The 17,718-nt window shown below is 43.0% G+C and overlaps 1 protein-coding gene and 1 non-coding gene across 2 annotated transcripts in view; both read left to right on the top strand.

Annotated features, from left to right (window-relative positions):
• The first annotated feature begins 305 nt into the window (after nucleotides 1-305).
• On the top strand, nucleotides 306-376 carry TRNAG-GCC (transfer RNA glycine (anticodon GCC)). Its single transcript has one exon. It is a non-coding gene; the product is annotated as a tRNA-Gly (tRNA).
• Nucleotides 377-867: 491 nt separating this feature from the next.
• Nucleotides 868-17,718, top strand: part of KATNA1 (katanin catalytic subunit A1) — a 117,998-nt gene continuing 101,147 nt past the window's right edge. Inside the window, exon 1 of the mRNA XM_075862567.1 lies at nucleotides 868-1,023. The gene's annotated coding sequence lies outside the window, so the exon portion shown is untranslated. The remainder of the gene's footprint in view (nucleotides 1,024-17,718) is intronic.

Below are 17,718 nucleotides of genomic sequence, written 5' to 3' on the forward strand. Positions count from 1 at the left end.
TGACAGAAAAGTAAAAAACTTACGGCTTTTGGAATCTGGGGAGAATAAAAAAGAAATTCGTCCTCGTTACTACGGAAATATTGTTTTTCATTTTACACTTTTTATTAATCCCCCTAGCGGACTTGAGCCAAAGATTATCAGGTCGTTATATCAGTATACTGTTTTTCTCCTAAACTACTGAGAGAAAATGTATAATAATATGAACTAATATATAAAGTACAGAAGAAGAAAAAATTGGGACTATATAATAGTGCACTATACTGACTACACTCTAAGTATCATTTAGCAGAGACAGCAGCAAGCAAGCATTGGTGGTTCAGTGGTAGAATTCTCGCCTGCCACGCGGGAGGCCCGGGTTCGATTCCCGGCCAATGCAGCTCATAATTTTAGGTTATATTTCTTCTACTATTTTATTTTAAATGTAGTCCGTGTTCTAAGGGTATGTGCACACACACTAATTACGTCCGTAAGTGACGGACGTATTTCGGCCGCAAGTTCCGGACCGAACTCAGTGCAGGGAGCCGGGCTCCTAGCATCATACTTATGTACGATGCTAGGAGTCTCTGCCCCGCTGCAGGACAACTGTCCCGTACTGTAATCATGTTTTCAGTACGTGACAGTGGTCCTGCAGCGAGGCAGGGACTCCTAGCATCGTACATAAGTATGATGCTAGGAGCCCGGCTCCCTGCACTGTGTTCGGTCCGGGACTTGCGGCCGAAATACGTCCGTCACTTACGGACGTAATTAGTGTGTGTGCACATACCCTAACAAATCAATAGTAGCGCTAAAAGAGTTCAACTCTATGGGGAATCATAATGACGGACGTAAGTATGACGCTTGGGAGACGGCAGGAAGGGCGGAAGTGACGCAACGGCTCGGTTTGAATGTGTGAGGAGGAGGAGATATGGAGTTGAGAAGCCAGCAGGGAACAGTGTAGCCCAGGCAGGCAACTTTCAGCGCGACTTCCCGGTCACGTCAGTCAGGAGCAGCCGCACGGGTGACGAGGAAGCGGAGCCCTCACAGGTGATGTATACATATGTCCAGGTGGTGAGGTGTTTATTGTACCCACTCTAGGTCACCCACTTATTTTCTTACACTCTTATCTCGTGTAGGTATTAACAGCTCTATATATTGATAAGTTCCTTGTCTGTGAACTGGTAGAAGATACACGAAGGCTTCTTAGTTATAACGCATCTTCTTTATAACTATGTGGTGCCAGTTCACACGGAGTTTCGTTTCTATGACGTTCTTGCTTCTGTGTCAGGTGTTTGCAGTTTATATAGAAAATGTAGATTTACATTTGTTTCCTATTGTATTCTCTGGACAAATTCCGTGGACCTGGTAGGCAATTCTAGTAATTTGCTGCTGGGTTGTTTTCTATTGACATCTGTGGAATTGTCATTGCTGGCCACTAAAAAAAAAAATGAAACAAGAGAAATGCTATCCATTCTACATGTTTAGTTTATATATGAATAGATATAAGTAACATACATGACCGCTCCCTATATATTCTGTATTCTTCTGATGTACTCGCTGTACCGGTCTCTTCATACTACGTTCGCAGTGTACACTGTATAGGCAAACGTCACCCATAAACTTCGACTGTAAGAAAATAAAACAATGTATACCACGCGGTATATGGTTTTACCTTTTTATAGAATAGCACAGTAATGAAAATAAAGGTATACCAAACGCGCACACTGCTGGCATCTGTCGAGTGAATGGCGCCCTATGAATACATTTGAAGTATGCGCCGGGAGCTTCACATCACATACGCCGAGCGGACACTACAAACGCAGTGTGAATAATGTCATCGTCGCGCCGATATTTGGAGTTCAGATTCTGTTCATAGGGTTCCCCTGACGAAAAGCTCAGACGAAACCCATCAACGGAGTCCGGACGCAGATGTGAACGAAGCCTTAGATGTAAACTAATATTCCCCTATTTTCCAAATATCCGCACTCTGGGGCAACAATTACTGTATGGAGATCTTGAAAGTATTTGTATTCTTTAGAAACCTTCCCCTGAACAGCATTGAATGTGTCAAATTTAATAAAGAATAAGGCTTCGTTCACATCTGCGTCGGGACTCCATTCATGGATTCTGTCTGAGCTTTCCGTCAGGGAAAACCATAAACGGGCTCCAAACAGAAACCACAGCTTTCCGTTTGATTCACCATTGATTTCAATGGTGACGGATCCGGTGCAAATGGTTTACGTTTGTCACCCTTGCACAACGGATGGTTTACGTTTGTCACCCTTGCACAACAGTGACAAATGGAAACCATTTGCATCGGATCCGTCACCATTGAAACCAACGGCGATGCAAACGGAAATCTATGGTTTCAGTTTGGATTACGTTCATGGGTTCCCCTGACAGAAAGGTCCGACAGAACCCATGAACGGAGTCCCAACGCAGATGTGAACGAAGCCTAAGCTGCTAATCCAGGCACTTTAAAAGCTACACAGATCAGTTTCCTAAAACGGCTCAGACATGTCGGTAATAAATATCTTTACTGTCACTTGAATCACGTGGATTATTTTGTGCTTTTTTTGTTTTAACAACCAGCACTAACACTAGTCCTTCTCAATGAGTTAGAATATCATCAAAAAGTTATTTTATTTCAGTAATTCAATCAAAAAGGGAAACTCATATATTATATAGATTCATTACATGTTTTTCTTTTAATGTTGATGATTATGGTAACAGTTACTGAAAACCCAAAATTTAGTGTCTCAGAAAATTTTAATATTATATAAGACCAATTTCAAAAATGATTTTTAATACCGAAATGTCGGCCTACTGAAAAGCATGTACAGTATATGCCCTCAATACTTGTCGGGACTCCTTTTACATGAATTACTGCATCAATGCGGCGTGGCATGGAGATCAGCCTGTGGCACTGCTGAGGTGTTATGGAAGCCCAGGTTGCTTTGATAGCGGCCTTCAGCTCGTCTGCATTGTTGGGTCTGGTGTCTCATCTTCCTCTTGACAATACCCCATAGATTCTCTTTGGGGTTTAGTTCAGGAGAGTTTGCTGGCCAATCAAGCACAGTGATACTGTGGTTATTAAACCAGGTATTGGTACTTTTGCTGGTGTGGGCAGGTGCCAAGTTCTGCCCACACCGGTAAAGCGGTGCCGCTATCCTGAAAAGTTATAGTTCTGCCTCCAAACCCACCTTTCCATGTTTGATTGACATCCCCCTGGCTGATACAACTTTCTCGGATGCGCAATTGCCTTGTACTACTTGGGGGGCTGTGTGGCACTATATACAAGGCGGGGCTGTGTGGCACTATATACAAGGCGGGGCTGTGTGGCACTATATACAAGGCGGGGCTGTGTGGCACTATATACAAGGCGGGGCTGTGTGGCACTATATACAAGGCGGGGCTGTGTGGCACTATATACAAGGCGGGGCTGTGTGGCACTGTATACAAGGCGGGGCTGTGTGGCACTGTATACAAGGCGGGGCTGTGTGGCACTGTATACAAGGCGGGGCTGTGTGGCACTGTATACAAGGCGGGGCTGTGTGGCACTGTATACAAGGCGGGGCTGTGTGGCACTGTATACAAGGCGGGGCTGTGTGGCACTGTATACAAGGCGGGGCTGTGTGGCACTGTATACAAGGCGGGGCTGTGTGGCACTGTATACAAGGCGGGGCTGTGTGGCACTGTATACAAGGCGGGGCTGTGTGGCACTGTATACAAGGCGGGGCTGTGTGGCACTGTATACAAGGCGGGGCTGTGTGGCACTGTATACAAGGCGGGGCTGTGTGGCACTGTATACAAGGCGGGGCTGTGTGGCACTGTATACAAGGCGGGGCTGTGTGGCACTGTATACAAGGTGGTGGCTGTGTGGCACTGTATACAAGGTGGTGGCTGTGTGGGGTGCAATCTAGAGGGGTCTGTGTGGCAATATCTACAGGGGGCTGTATTTTTGTGGGACGACATGTAGTTTATTGGTACCATTTGAGAGTAGATGCGACTTTTTGATCACTTTTTATCAAATTTTTTTTAAAGTCAGGATTAACAGAAAACAGCAATTTTTCCATTGTTTTTTATTTTATTTTTTTACGACATTCACAGTGCGGGTTAAATAATGTAACTGCTTTATAGTCGGGGTCGTTACGGACGCGGCGATATCAAATATGTGTAACTTTTTTGCTTTATTGTGTTTTTTTTAAATAGTAAATCAGTTTGTAAGGGGAAAAAGTGGTTGTTTTTTTTTATATTTTTTTCACTTTTTTTTTAAAATGAACTTTATTCAACTTTCTTTTACTTTATACTAGTCCCACTAGGGGACTTCACTATGCGATCGCTATTATAATACACTGCAATACTTATGTATTACAGTGTATTACTGCCTGTCCGTTTAAAACGGACAGGCATCTGCTAGGTCATGCCTCTGGCATGATCTAGCAGGCATTCACTACAGGCAGACCTGGGGGCCTTTATTAGGCCCCCGGCTGCCATCGGAGACACAGACATTCGGCGATCTTATCGCCGGGTGTCAGTGAGATGAGTGAGCTCCCTCCCTCTCTCCAAAACCACTCAGATGCGGTGCACGCTATTGAGCACCGCATCTGAAGGGTTAAACGGGCGAGATCGATACTAATATCTATCTCACCCGGCAGAGCAGGGATGCCCTCAGCCCTCAGCTACCTCTGAGAGCAGGGAGATTTGACGGCTCCCTGCTCTGTTTACTTTATTCTAATGCAGCGCCGTGGAATGGCGGCGCTGTAGAATAAAGCCCATTAATGACCACCGTGAAAAGGCTTATCGGCGGTAATTAAGGGGTTAAAGGCTTAGGAAACCTTTGCTGGTGTTTTGTGTTGATTAGCTGATTAGAGTGTGACACCATGAGTCTACAATCTTCAATTTTTACCCAATATTCAAATTTTCTTTGAGATTACATTTTGGGTTTTCATTAACTGTTCACCATAAGGCTGGGTTCACACGACCTGTTTTCAGACGTGAACGAGGCGTATTATGCTTCGTTTTACGTCTGAAAATAGGGTTACAATACGTCGGCAAACATCTGCCCATTCATGACAGCTGTCAAACGACGACGCGTAAATTGACTGCCTCGGCAAAGAAGTGCAGGACACTTCTTTGCAACGTAATTTGAGCCGTTCTTCATTGAAGTCAATGAAGAGCAGCTCAAGATTACGGGCGTCAAAAACGCCTCGCATAATGCGAGGAGGAGCTTTTACATCTGAAACGACGCAGCTGTTTTCTCCTGAAAACAGTCTGTCTTTTCAGACATAAAAGCCAGTTCTCGTGTGCACATACCCTATTCTTCATCATTAAAAGAAAAACATGCTCTTTCTGAGCTTGGTGGTTTAAGTGGCTTGTGAACTAAGTGGAGTTCTAAAACCGGAGTTGAAAAGAGGAGTTGAAGCCCCAGTAAGTACTCTTCTTTTTCTTTGACAATTGTTCGCTGTTTTGGTGTAACTTGGATAATGGATAGCAAGATTGGAGGTTTTCTTCAGTGCACAGTTTGTCATATGTATACACGACTGGAGCCGGAGTTCCAGGGTGAATATCTCTGTGGCAGATGTGAGCATGTTGTTCACCTGGAAGCTCGTATTAGAGATCTGGAGGAGCAGAATGCAACACTGAGGAGGATAGACAATTTTGAGCGGAGCTTGCTGCTCACAGAGCATGCAGTTAGTGGGTTAGAACTGGAGGGTGAAGACATGGGTGAGCAGGATCAGGTAAGTAGCTGGGTTAATGTAGTTAGGGGCAGTAGAAAGGGGTCAAACACAAGGAAGGCCGATCCGGTTTCTGGCATTCCAAGCAAAATTGCCAGGTTGGGTGATGATGCGAGGGTGTCAGTCTCAGAAAAGGCAGCCCTAGTGGATACTGATCTCCCTAACAGCCGGGAGAACAGCCCAGCTAGTAGTCGGCGGGATGGTAATGCAGGCAAGCCAAGACAATTGATAGTTGTAGGGGATTCTATAATCAGGAAGACGGATAGAATAATTTGTCGCCAAGACCGCCTCAACCGAATGGTTTGCTGTCTCCCTGGTGCCAGGGTTCGGCATGTGGTGGAACGGGTGGACAAATTGCTGGGAGGGGCTGGTGATGATCCAGCTGTCGTGGTCCATGTCGGTACCAACGACAGAATAAATGGTAGGTGGAGGAGCCTTAAGAATAATTTTAAAGAACTAGGCTACAAGCTGAAGGGAAGGACCTCCAAGGTTGTATTCTCAGGAATACTGCCTGTGCCATGCGCATCACAGGAAAGACAGCGGGAGCTTAGGGAGTTAAATGCATGGCTGAAGTCTTGGTGTAGAGGAGAAGGATTTGGGTTCCTAGAGCACTGGGCTGACTTTTCATTGGGGTACAAACTGTATTCTGCAGATGATTTGCACCTAAATGGAAGGGGGTCCGCTGTGCTGGGGGAGAGAATTCTAGCTGGGGTGGCGGAGTATTTAAACTAGGGCTGAGGAGGGAGGTCAATGTAGAAAAAAAAGGGGTAGCCAGGTTAGAGAGGGGTCAGACTATATTGGTGGGGGGAGAAACAGAATGTGGGGAGAGGACTAGACAACAAGATAAGGAGATCCTTTCGTTACAAAACATCAGTGTAAATAAAAAGGACCGATTAATGTCAAATCACATTTCTGATAATAAAAGTGAAAAACTGACAGGCAAGTTAAAGTGTATGTTCACAAATGCCAGAAGTCTAGCAAGCAAAATGGGGGAGCTGGAGGCCTTGATACTGGAAGAAAATATAGATATAGTTGGTGTTGCTGAAACATGGCTGGACTCTTCACATGACTGGGCTGTAAATCTACAGGGTTTTACACTTTTTCGTAAAGACAGGACAAATAGGAAAGGTGGTGGTGTATGTCTGTATGTGAGAAGTGATATGAAGGCGAGTGTGAAAGAGACAATAGTGGGTGAAGACTGTGAGGAGGTTGAAACCTTGTGGGTGGAACTAGAAAGGGAGGTAAACACTGAAAAAATTACTTTTGGTGTAATCTATAGACCCCCCAATATAACTGAGGAGATGGAAGGTCAGATATATAAACAGATGGAGCGGGCTGCACAGGCGGGTACTGTAGTGATAATGGGAGATTTTAATTTCCGGGATATTAATTGGTGTCATGGTTCGGCTTCAACTGCAAAGGGGAGACATTTCCTCAACCTGTTGCAGGAAAATTTTATGGGCCAGTTTGTGGAAGACCCGACTAGAGGTGAAGCTCTGTTGGATCTGGTCATTTCTAATAATGCAGATCTTGTTGGGAATGTCAATGTTCGTGAAAACCTCGGTAACAGTGATCACAATATAGTTACATTTTACCTATACTGTAAAAAACAAACGCAGGCTGGGAGGGCAAAAACATTTAACTTTAAGAAAGCCAATTTCCCCAGGATGAGGGCTGCAATTCAGGATATAGACTGGGAAGAACTAATGTCAAATAATGGAACAAATGATAAATGGGAGATTTTCAAATTTACTTTGAGTTATTATAGTGCAAAATTTATTCCTACAGGTAATAAGTATAAACGACTCAAATTAAACCCCACATGGCTTACACCTTCTGTGAAAGGGGCAATACATGACAAAAAAAGGGCATTTAAAAAATACAAATCTGAGGGTACAGCTGTAGCCTTTGTAAAATATAAAGAGCTTAATAAAATCTGTAAAAATGTAATAAAATTAGCAAAAATACAAAATGAAAGGCAGGTGGCCAAGGATAGTAAAACAAATCCTAAAAAATTCTTCAAGCATATAAATGCAAAAAAGCCAAGGTCTGAACATGTAGGACCCCTAGATAATGGTAATGGGGAGTTGGTCACAGGGGATCAAGAGAAGGCAGAGTTACTAAATGGGTTCTTTAGCTCTGTATATACAACTGAAGAAAGAGCAGCTGATGTAGCCGGTGCCAGTGCTGTTAATATATCAGTTGATATACTGAATTGGATGAATGTAGAGATGGTCCAAGCTAAATTAAATAAAATAAATGTGCACAAGGCTCCGGGACCAGATGGGTTACACCCTAGAATTCTTAAAGAGCTTAGTTCAGTTATTTCTGTCCCCCTTTTCATAATATTCAGAGAATCTCTAGTGACAGGTATAGTGCCAAGGGACTGGCGCAGGGCAAATGTGGTGCCTATTTTCAAAAAGGGCTCTAGGTCTTCCCCGGGTAATTATAGACCAGTAAGCTTAACATCCATCGTGGGGAAAATGTTTGAGGGGCTATTGAGGGACTATATACAGGATTATGTGACAATAAATAGCATTATAAGTGACAGCCAGCACGGTTTTACTAAGGACAGAAGTTGTCAAACTAACCTAATCTGTTTTTATGAAGAGGTGAGCAGAAGTCTAGACAGAGGGGCCGCTGTGGATTTAGTGTTTTTGGACTTTGCAAAGGCATTTGACACTGTCCCTCATAGACGTCTAATGGGTAAATTAAGGACTATAGGTTTAGAAAATATAGTTTGTAATTGGATTGAGAATTGGCTCAAGGACCGTATCCAGAGGGTTGTGGTCAATGATTCCTTCTCTGAATGGTCCCCGGTTATAAGTGGTGTACCCCAGGGTTCAGTGCTGGGACCACTATTATTCAACTTATTTATTAATGATATAGAGGAAGGGATTAATAGCACTATTTCTATTTTTGCAGATGACACCAAGCTATGTAATATAGTTCAGACTATGGAAGATGTTCATGAATTACAGGCAGATTTAAACAAACTAAGTGTTTGGGCGTCCACTTGGCAAATGAAGTTTAATGTAGATAAATGTAAAGTTATGCATCTTGGTACCAACAACCTGCATGCATCATATGTCCTAGGGGGCGCTACACTGGCGGATTCACTTGTTGAGAAGGATCTGGGTGTACTTGTAAATCATAAACTCAATAACAGCATGCAGTGTCAATCAGCTGCTTCAAAGGCCAGCAGGATATTGTCGTGTATTAAAAGAGGCATGGACTCGCGGGACAGGGATGTAATAATGCCACTTTACAAAGCATTAGTGAGGCCTCATCTAGAATATGCAGTTCAGTTCTGGGCTCCAGTTCATAGAAAGGATGCCCTGGAGTTGGAAAAAATACAAAGAAGAGCAACGAAGCTAATAAGGGGCATGGAGAATTTAAGTTATGAGGAAAGATTGAAAGAATTAAACCTATTTAGCCTTGAAAAAAGACGACTAAGGGGGGACATGATTAACTTATATAAATATATTAATGGCACATACAAAAAATATGGTGAAATCCTGTTCCTTGTAAAACCCCCTCAAAAAACAAGGGGGCACTCCCTCCGTCTGGAGAAAAAAAGGTTCAAGCTGCAGAGGCGACAAGGCTTCTTTACAGTGAGAACTGTGAATTTATGGAATAGCCTACCGCAGGAGCTGGTCACAGCAGGGACAGTAGATGGCTTTAAAAAAGGGTTAGATAATTTCCTAGAACAAAAAAATATTAGCTCCTATGTGTAGAAATTTTTCCTTCCCTTTTCCCTTCCCTTGGTTGGACTTGATGGACATGTGTCTTTTTTCAGCCGTACTAACTATGTAACTATATGTAAATAGATCACACTGTGTGTGTAATGAATCTATATAAAACGAGTTTCACTTTTTTAATTCAATTACTGAAATTAACTTTTTTATATTCTAATTCATTGAGAAGGACCAGTATATAAGGGAAGTGCATGAATAACAATTCCCTCATATAATTGTATTTCTAGAGTTTCTCCCTCTTTAGAGTGTAGCTAAATGTTTGACAAACTTCTGACATGTCATAGTGACATGTCAGAAGTCTGGATTGGTGGGGGTCCGAGCACTGAGACCCCCCAACAATTGCTAAAACGAAGCTGCAGAAGTGCTGGTGTGATCGCTCATCCGCTTCGTGTCTGTTTGGCTTTTTCCGGAAAGCCGATGTATTGGAGTACGGGCTCATAGACTTTCTATTGAGTCCGTACACCGATACATTTAATTCCGGAAAAAGCCAATCGGTGTACGGACTCAATAGAAAGTCTATGAGCCCGTACTCCAATACATCGGCTTTCCGGAAAAAGCCAAACAGACACGAAGCAGATGAGCGATCACATGTGCTCTTAGTCCGCTTCGTTTTAGCAATTGGTGGGGGGTCTCAGTGCTCGGACCCTCACCAATCCAAACTTCTGACATGCAAAGGTTTCCGTTTGCCTTTCCGTTGAGGGGTTAACCGACGGAGACCTCTGATGGAATCCCTCAACGGAAAGTCAACGCTGATGTGAATACAGCAAAATGGTGCAGTATGTGTGCACCGAGCCTTACCAGAAATCAAAGTACATAAATCCTTTTAGAATCTATAGTAAAATGGGAGAATTACTGATTTGAAATTGTGAATTCAAGCACGTTTTATATGATGTCATATCCTGTTTGTGTTGTTAAAATAACCTTTCGTTAGATTCTTGTAGGCTACACTGACAATTAGTTTGGTTTTGGAGTCTCGCTTTAAAGCATGAGGCCATTCTTCTCATTAACCCCTCTGTTTGCTTTGTGGGAAGCTTTATGAGAAAAGCTCCACCTTGACTCTAGTATGGGCAGGTCTCGCCCTTCTCATAAACATCCTGTGTAGTTGCCTCCTTGATCCTGTTCATGCATGTTTACTGGGAGGGATGCAGTGTGCAAAGTGCATATTACGAGCATGCCATCATCTAGTCTATATAGAGAATTAGACTCCTATCACATAAAGAAATTACTTGTAGAGTGGACACAGATCTGACGACATGAACACAGATCTGGCTCTGTCCCATCCATAGAGACTTCTTGATCTACTGGATGCAGTCATAATAATTTGTGTGTGACCGTACACAAATAGGGTGAGTATACCACGTGTAAAAATAGTTCCGATTTTCCGCAATGGATTTTGATACGGAAAATCGATAGCATAATACAGTAGCAGCTGGGTGGATGAGATGTAAACAAATCTCATCCACATGCTGCGTAAATAATGAGTGGAAAAAAACGCTCAGAAATTTACCTACGGTGCGTTTTTTTTTCATTCCACAGCATGTCAATTGTATTTGCAAAATCGCTGCTTTTTTGTTGCAGATTTTCCCCATTTAGGCTATGTTCACACGGGTTATTTTGCCGAGTTTTTTGACGCGGAAACCGCGTCACAAAACTCGGCAGAAACGGCCCGAGAACGCCTCCCATTGATTTCAATGGGAGGCGTCGGCGTCTTTTTCCCGCGAGCAGTAAAACTGCCTCGCGGGAAAAAGAAGCGACATGCCCTATCTTCGGGAGCTTCCGCCTCCGACCTCCCATTGACTTCAATGGGAGGCAGGAGAAAGCGTATTTCTCGCTGTTAAAAAACGGCGCGATAATTGCCGCGAAAATCGGCGTGCAGGGAGAGGAATATCTGCCTCAAAGTTCCAAACGGAATTTTGAGGCAGATATTCCTCCCCCAAAATACCCCGTGTGAACATAGCCTAAAGAGGCTCTGTCACCAGATTTGGCAACCCCCTATGTCCTATTGCAGCAGATCGGCGCTGCAATGTAGATGAGAGTAACGTTTTATTTTTTTTAAAACGAGCATTTTTGGCCAAGTTATGACCATTTTTATATTTATGTAAATGAGGCTTTCTAAAGTACAACTGGGCGTGTTTACAGTAAAAGTACAACCATTGAGCGCCACGGGCAAAAAACGCAGCGAAATACGCTTTCTCTGACATCAATGGGAGGTCAGAGACGTAAACGCCCAAAGATAGGGCATGTCCTTTTCTTTTTCCCGCGAGCCGTTTTTTCCGCTCGCAGGAAAAAACGCCTCCGCCTCCCATTGAAATCAATGGAAGGCTTTTTCTGCAGTTTTTTTGGTGCGGTTTCCGCGTCAAAAAACGTGTCCAAAAAACTCTGTGTGAAATGACCCTAAGAATGTTTCCATTCAGTAACGGCAAATGATAAACAAAGCAAAATGTTGATAAACTGTTAGGGTATGTGCACACACACTAATTACGTCCGTAATTGACGGACGTATTTCGGCCGCAAGTAGTGGACCGAACACACTGCAGGGAGCCGGGCTCCTAGCATCATACTTATGTACGATGCTAGGAGTCCCTGCCTCTCCGTGGAACTGCTGTCCCGTACTGAAAACATGATTACAGTACGGGATAGTTGTCCTGCAGAGAGGCAGGGACTCCTAGCGTCGTACATAACTATGATGCTAGGAGCCCGGCTCCCTGCACTGAGTTCGGTCCGGTACTTGCGGCCGAAATACGTCCGTCCATTACGGACGTAAATAGTGTGTGTGTGCACATACCCAAACACTAACGGCACAGTTGACACCAAGTTTTTTGGTGCTGATTTTGACGTGGAAAACGCGTCAAAATCAACGCCAAAAAATATCTGAAACCGCCTTCCATTGATTTCAAGGCATTTTTACTCCCAAACAGCTTTTAGCCGCTCCCGGAAAAAAAAAAACGGCATGTCTTTTCTTGCTGCGCTTTGGTCTGTGACCACCCATTGAAATCAATGGGAGGCAGAAAAAGCGTTCTTCGCTGCATGTTTTTTCTGCGGCGCTCAATGGCCACAGGCGATAACCGCAGCAAGAAAGTGCAGGCAGGTCAAAATCTCCCTACAAAATACTCAGTGTGAACAGGGCCAGTCGGTATGTTCACACGGATATGCAGCGTAAAAGCGCACCACCAATCCGCCCTGGTCGCCGCAGGTAATTCCGTTAGAAAAACCGCACCAAATTGTGGTGCAGTCTTTTCGGCCAGAGTGTCCGCTGCGGAAAATTGCACGTAGAAGTTATTTTTTTTAACTTGCTAAGCCATAGTAACGCCTCCCTCTGCCGTCCTTAAGGCCGGCCTCCTGGGTTGACAGGCCAGGCTGTAGTGATCACGTGGGATGAAACATCATCCCAGGAGGCCTGTCTGGACGAAGAAACACGGAATTCTGGGTATGTATAAGATTTTATATTTTTCTGTGTTGCGTTTTTTGCGGCGGAATGGCTTAGCCACTGCAAAAAAAACGCAACATCTGCTATGTGCTACAGGTTTTACTGTCCCATTGCATTCAATAGGGAAAACACGCAACAAATAAGCAGCATGCTGCCGATTTAAAAACCGTAGCTAAATCCGTTGCGGAAAACCTGCAGTATTTACGCTACGAGCGAACTTACACTTACTATGAAGAAATGTTGGAGTAAAATACGTGTAATTTGTTAAAAGGTGCACGCCTTTTAATTCGGTTCATCTCTGGATATCTGTGCTCTGGCGTAGATTTGTGGCATGGTTTACGTCCGTTTCTGGCATAAATCATGGTAAGTTTGTTGGGCAGCCTTTTTTTTTACGCTCCACACTTTTTTTTTTTGAAAAAAGTTCAGTGAGTGGCAGAAACTGCACAAAAGTCGTAATTTTGCCTACCAATTGCCCCTTTTCCCATTTGCGACTTTTCTATGGCAGGAAACCTGCGTAGAAAAGTTAGGGTTGTTCATTTCCCAAAAAATTTTTATATTTTGTATAATAAAAAGTTATACAATTTTCTAATATACTTTCTGTATGCCTCAGGGGTTTCAAGATCTCTGCTTGTTGATATCCAGTGGGAACATTCATGATTTGCTTCCAGTGGATACAATGCTGTCCAATGTCATGTGATGGACACACAGGTCCTGGGAAGACTGTAATATACATACTGTAACTGTACCGAGCCATGCACCTGTGTGTCCATCACATGACCATGGACAGAATTGTATCCACTGGAAATAAACAATCAATAACAACAAGCAGAGATCTTGAAAACTGTGAGTAATTAATACAGAAAATATATTGTAAAATTGTATAACTTTTAATTATACAAAACATAACTTTAATTTACTGAAATCGAACAACCCTTTTAAAAAAAAAAAACCCCACTGTATAGTATCAATTGGAGTAACTCAGACTATGTACACCCTTTGAAATATTTTTTTTTAAATCCATGTTTTATGGTTTGTGAAACGACTTTCAAATTGACTTTTATTAAAAATTATTTTTACTTTTTAAGATACAGCTTCTTTTTTTATATCCTGTGTGTATATATAGAAGCTGTATCATTCCATTTAGGTCACATCTAAGTTATGAACCTAGGTAAAATCCTTTATTAGCTGGATCCTGTGTGTCACAGGTGTCAGCACAGCCTCCGACTACCACCTTTCCCCATGTTGCCCCTGGAGGGAAGTGGTAATCTGAAAGTCATGGTGACATCTGGTGGCTTTGAGCTGCCTCTGTGATCCTACAGGAAAAAGCATGTAAGGGCTGAATATAGATATTTAGGCCTGACATCATATCTAGAGAGATTGTCCGACTAGACAGCTGCTTTAAAACCTGACCAGTCCTTGAACATTGTCTATACATTTGGTATACTAAGGCTACATTCACACAGCAGTGAAAAAACATGGCCGATTTGCATCAGCGTGTTCTCAAATTTTCATCTATTTCCAGTCCGTCTGACCGTCTTTTAATGACCATTTGCCATCGGTTTTTCATGGCCCTTAAAAAAAACTAAAAAAAAATGATGGATTTCATTTGTCAGTTTTTTTTTTTTTTGTTTTTTTTTTTGTCCAAACCCCCCTGAAAACACCATAGTGCCCATTCAGGGAGTTCCCACGGTAACGAGTGCCCACATAGTGCCATGGTGTCCACTGTAGCTAGTGCCACACAGTGCCATGAAGACAGCGCCATAGTGTCCACTGTAGATAGTGCCACACAGTGCCCATGAAGATAGCGCCAGTGTCCACTGTCGATAGTGCCACAGCGTCCCTTACCTCCCCCTGTAGATAGCCACACACACACACACACCCCATCCCTATAGATAGGGCCATTGGGGCTCCCTCTAGGAGTGGAATACCCAGCCAGAGCGTTACCCACTCTCTAGCCGGTGATAGTTTGTGTAGGAGTCCCTGACGCCACTGTCCATATATGGACAGTGAAGTTGGGGACTTTGAGTTGCCGGAATCCCCAGCCAGAGTGTCGGCAATGCTCTGGCCAGGGATTCCCGCATCTCAAAGCTCCTAACGTCACTGTCCATATATGGACAGTGACGTCAAGGGCTTTCCCAAGACAGGAGTCCCTGGCCAGAGAGCTTGCGACGCTCTGACCGGGGACACCATAGTTGAAAGCCCTGATATCACTGTCCATATATGGTCGGTTATGTCAAGGGCTTCCCCGGTCTTAGCGCTTAAAGTAGAGCTGTGCCCAGGGAGTTCTCTTGTGAGGGCCAGGATCAGTTTTTAATGGCTGTCGCAAGGATTGATTCCTTAAAAACGGATGTTAAAATCGTAACAATTGTGTTCTATGGGAGCCGTCGGGCCGTGCAAACGGACAAAAATAGGGCCTGTCCGTATTCAGAGGCCGTTTAAAAAAAACAAAACAAAAAAAAAAAAAACATGGCCGTGTGAATGCATCCAGAGAACTACACTTCTTTTTTTAATGGCTGATTTTTCCCTGTCGTGTGAATGTAGCCTAATCCTTAACCATCTACATGCTTCTATGGCATATAAGGTAACAATCGCTAACTGCTAAAAACTGTTCAAATTAGTGTGTGTGTGTGTCTGTAATAATTTGTTTTGTGTACATTTCTTTGGCTCTTACTAATGCCACTATAGACCTTTGCATGTATCCTGTTTTCTTCTATGGAGTAGTCAGAGTTTGTTTACATAATAACAATCCACATGTCGGAATGTTTCCCTTGAGGCACAGTATGTGGAGTTCTGCAGGGACGTTGAGTGCTCCCAAGAATGTGAGCTGCTTCAAAGTGTGATGAATCTTCTATCAGCAATGTATTTACACCAGCACTTATACATTGCACGTGCACCTGTATGGCTGCTTAACAATGTGTAATGTACTTGTCCCAGTGACTTCACTGTGAGTCATTCTCCTACTTTTTTTTTTAAACTCGTTTTATTAAGAACTGTTACAGTAACAAGTATAAAATCAATCATACATCTCTAAGTACAAAACTTGGCACATTGGATCAAGAAAATGTACATACAGCAAATCAAGGGATGAGTATGCATAGAGCATTCCAATATGATGATACATCATAAACAATAGCGAATAGACTGGTTTGCTTGGACATATGTATGACAATGGTAATAGAGAGACAAAAACCAAAACAAATATAAAAGAACATAAAACAACCTAGGACCCATGTCACCCATGAGCATCTGATAAATCCAATACATCAAGTTCTCGGAGATACATTCTAAAATTTGGGCCGCCTATATTCCTATCTCACATTATCTGGTGAACCAACGGAGGGGTTGACTGTCAGAGGGGAGTTATTCCAAATATCCCAGACCTTAGAAAACTTAGTACTACAACCACGATTCATAAATACAACTTTCTCGAAAGGTATGACTGAATTAACCAATCCCTTCCAATGACCAATTGATGGAAGTCGATCATTCATCCAATGCTGTGCTATCGTTTTCCGTGCTAGAAACAGAGTTTCTCTCAAAAAAATTCTAGTATCTTGATTCCATGTCTCCCCATCCTGTATACCAAACAAACATATCTTAGGGCATAAGGGAATGCCTACATGTAATAAGGACGATAACAGGGATAGTATGTCATTCCAAAAGTCCCTAATGACAGTGCTTGACCATATCATATGCCAAAAATCTGCCTCCGGAACATGGCATCTCAGACAGTCTGAAGAAGGCAATCGTCCCATTTTGAATATCCTAACCGGGGTCAAATATGCCTGGTGTATTATATATAACTGGATCATTTTATTGTTTGCGGATGGGGAAACCTGAAGATGAGACTCCAAAATATCATCCCACTCATCTGTCTGAATGGTAGGAATCCACCGTTTCCATCTACTTTCTACAGCAAGTGGTGTGGAATTCACCGTGACGGATAACAAATGGGTATAGAGGGCGGATATCAGGCATCGTGGACCCTGGGAGTTAAGAATCCCTATCAGTGGAAAGGAAGAGATTGTTATGTTACTTCTCAAGTGATGGTACTGGGTTTGTAAAATATGACGAATCTGTAGATATCTATCAAAATGGGTGAGTGGTATGTCATACTTAGTCTGCAACTGAGTGAATGAAAGTAGGACATTATCCTCATATAGGTCCCCTATAGTTTCAGTAGCTGGAGATAACCTTGGGGGCATTAAAGGAAAGTAAGAAGCATTATTCCATAAAGGCATTTCAGACATAATATCATTGTAACCCAATTGCTTTTTCGCTTGTCTCCAGACCACACGGGCCAGCTTGTGTAAGGGCAGGGGTTTAATATGGGCAGGGAGAGAATTTACTTCAAGGGAGCCGAGCAGACATTGACTCCGAAGTACATGAGCCAAATGGTGCTCTGAGTTGGGAAGATCCTTTTCAGGCATCCAGGAACTTAAGGTTTTTAGTTGACCTGCTAAATAATATAAAAAGAAATCAGGCAGAGCCGTCCCTGCCAGTGCCTTAGGCCTTTGAAGCGTGGATAACCTGAGTTTATGTCTAGAATTCCCCCATATAAACGGTGATAACAAGGAGTTGAGCTGTTTAAAAAAGGACTTAGGTATGACAACCGGACTGTGCTGAAGGGCATATAGAAATTTAGGCAACAAAATCATTTTGACCAAGTTTATACGGCCAGATACTGATTAAGGCAGTTTACCCCATGTGTTAAATTTAGACCGTGTGAAGCCCAATAGCGGCAACATATTTAAGGAAAGGTCAACATCGGGGAGTTTAGTTATAAATATGCCCAGATATTTGAAATTATCTACTAGAG

The sequence above is a fragment of the Rhinoderma darwinii genome, chromosome 4, assembly GCF_050947455.1.
Source record: "Rhinoderma darwinii isolate aRhiDar2 chromosome 4, aRhiDar2.hap1, whole genome shotgun sequence".
Taxonomy (NCBI): domain Eukaryota; kingdom Metazoa; phylum Chordata; class Amphibia; order Anura; family Rhinodermatidae; genus Rhinoderma; species Rhinoderma darwinii.